Below are 3,040 nucleotides of genomic sequence, written 5' to 3'. Positions count from 1 at the left end.
TTCCTTAGAATGGACTCGGTGCTCTTCAAAACAACTGAAGACAGGTGCTGACGGCCAGTCACGTGACAGGTCCAGGCTTAACCAAGGGCTCACAAGCCGTGTCACAACGTCGTCATGAGATTAGATGCTATTATTAGTTTTCCGAAGCACGGGGCAACCATCAGCCTCAGCTAGGATGTTGAGTAACTTGCCCGAAGTCACACAGCTAGTCAATGACAGAGCTGAGATTCAGGCTTCTGGCCGCTGACTCAGAAGTCTGGGCTTTTAACCACAGCTTTGTGCTACCGCCTGGGGGGTCAAGCTGGGGAAACATGATTGCTGTTATAGACATACATATTACATAAAATATACATTATGTGTATAGATGCATGTATATTGAAAAGCATTTTGATGAATTTTTGTATTTCATTCACTCTGAAGCCCAGGCTGGACTTAAATCTATGATCCTTCTGCCTCAGTTTCCCCAGTAGCTGGGGCTATAGGCCCGTGCCCATATCTCATCTTACTCTCAAACTACTGAATTTAAACATTATTTTTTTTTTTAACTAGAAAACTCAATCCCATCAGCAGAGACAGACAGAAGACAGGTAGGGACTTGAGAGTGGGAGAGGCCTAAAAGACAAAGTGTCAGACAGACAGACACCTCGGGGACCGGTGAACGTGCTCGTCATATGTCAGGAGGATTTTGCAATGCGTATCAGGGCTGCCAAGTCATGAACATTAGGTATATGCAGTTCCTTCGGTGTCAGTTCTATGTCATCTTTAGAGAAGTGTCAGGTATCGAGAGAAACTCAGAGGCCCAGCAACGCGCATGGTGCACATGCGTACCCACAGGCAGGCAAACACGCATACAGGTAAAATAACAGAAAGTTAAGACTCTCGTCCAAGATGAGCTAGAGAGATGCAAGAAGACGCAGTATAATAATCTGTTGTTGTTGTTTTCTATTTTGTTTTGTTTTTGTTTTCATTTTGTTTCTTGTTTTCTTGACAGCGTCCTGACACTCACTCTGTAGACCAGGCTGGCCTCAAAACTCACAGAGATCCACCTGCCTCTTCCTCCTGGGCGCTAGGATTAAGGACACGCTCCACCACACCACCCACACCGCAACACGTCTTCTAAGACTATTGATTGAGTAAAGCCACGTGTGTCGGATCTCACTTGTAATCCTATTCAGGAGGCTGAGACAGGGGGAGTACTGTGAATTTGACACTAGCTTAGGTTACTTAGTAAGTTCCTGGCTGGCTTGGGCTACAGAGTATGGCTCTGTCCCAAAACAAAATGAACAAAGATAAAAAATATTTCTAGGCCGGATAGGGTATGCCTATAATCTTCCGATTTGGAAGGAGGATCAGAAGTTCAATCAAGGTCATCCTCTGTCTGCTACACAGCCAGTTTTGAGGGCAACTTGATAATATGTGGGACCCTGTCTCTAAACCACACACACACACACACACACACACACACACACACTTTTAAGCGTAGGGGGAAAAAACCCTTATCTGTTGTGGTAAGAGCAGCAGGCTGCGTCCCCGGCACCTGGCCGCCCGCATGGCTAGCTTTACCCGAAATAATTACACGGAAACTGTATTCTTTTAAACACTGCCAGATCCATTAGTTTTAGTTTCTTATTGGCTAGCTTTTACATATTGATCTAACCCATTTCTATTAATCTTTGTAGCCCACGAGCTGGCTTACCAGGAATGATCTTAACCTGCGTCTGTCTGGAGTGGGAGAACCATGGTGACTCCCTGACTCAGCTTCTTTCTCCCAGCATTCCGTTCTGTTTACTCCGCCTACCTAAGGGTTGGCCTATCAAATGGGTCTAGGCAGTTTCTTTATTAATAAGAAATCACTCCCACATCACTTATCTACTGCTGTAGAAGCACAGACTATACAGTTGTTATAGAAATCAGTTTTGAGGTTCTTCAAAACACAAAAACAGAACTGCCATATGGCCCAGCTGTTCTGCTCCTGGCATATTGCTCCGAGAGCTCCATATCTCGCCATAGACACACTTGCATATCCATCTTGTCGGCTGCTCTGTTTACTACAGCAAAGAAACGGAACCAAACTAGATGTCTTTCAACAGATGAATGTATAATGAAAATATGGCGTGTGTGTGTGTGTGATGTTACTCAGCTCTAAAGAAAAATGAAGTCGCATAGTCTTCAGAAAAATCAATGAACCTAGAATATGTAGCAATAAGTGAGGTCACCCAATCTCAGAAAAAGAAAAGAAACACGTTCTCTCTCAAGCCTCGATCTTAGCTAATTGTGTGTGTGTGTGTGTGTGTGTGTGCATGTGTGTGTGTGTGTGTGTGTGCGTGTGTGTGCATCAATGCCTGTAAGTTTGGATATAGTATAACATTTAGAAAGAAGATCAAGAATGGAAAATAGTCATAAAAGAGGATGTCAAGCTATGTTTTATTCCCTTTCTTTTGTGGCGGATAAGTGTGTAAATTGTAACCGAGCTGATCATGAAAGTGTAAAACCCAAAGTGAACCTTCCAGCTTCAGATTGCCCATTCTAACTGTACGGAAGTTCCCCGAGCTACATAGAGGTTAGCCTGGACAAGTGTTTGAGTAGCTGCCTTGATCTAGCCGTGTGATATTTCTACTTGTGAATTCATTACAACGAAGTGAATTTTATTATGAAAATAAGGAACCCTTCACAAATGTGCATGTTTTCTTTGTACAGGGGCCATGCAAATCTCTGTATTGTTGCAATTTTACCATATGTGCTGGCAAAGTGAGGGTCCAACATAGTTTATGCTTATCTGTTTGGTTTCTTTAAACATATATTTTCATTTTATGTGCAGGTGTTTGGCCTGCATATTTGTCTGTGCACCATGAGCTTGCCCGGTGTCCACGGAGGCCAGGAGAGGGCATCAGATCTGGAGTTACAGATGGCTGTGAGCCATCATGTGGGTTCTGGGAATTGAACTCAGTCTTCTGGAAGAGCAGCCAGCGCTCTTAACCACTGAGCCATCTTTCCAGCCCCGCAATGTATTTTTAAAAGGTAAATACACTTCTTCAGAAGC

General features: G+C 43.7%; 1 pseudogene; it reads right to left on the bottom strand.

Annotated features, from left to right (window-relative positions):
- Nucleotides 1–2,652: 2,652 nt before the first annotated feature.
- On the bottom strand, nt 2,653–2,752 carry LOC121464977 (annotated as a pseudogene).
- Between the last annotated feature and the right edge of the window lie 288 nt (nt 2,753–3,040).

The sequence above is a fragment of the Microtus oregoni genome, unplaced genomic scaffold, assembly GCF_018167655.1.
Source record: "Microtus oregoni isolate MIOR12 unplaced genomic scaffold, Mior012 000001F_ref0000356, whole genome shotgun sequence".
NCBI lineage: Eukaryota > Metazoa > Chordata > Mammalia > Rodentia > Cricetidae > Microtus > Microtus oregoni.
Note: the sequence above shows the minus strand (reverse complement) of the source record. Positions and strands in the feature narration are given on the sequence as shown.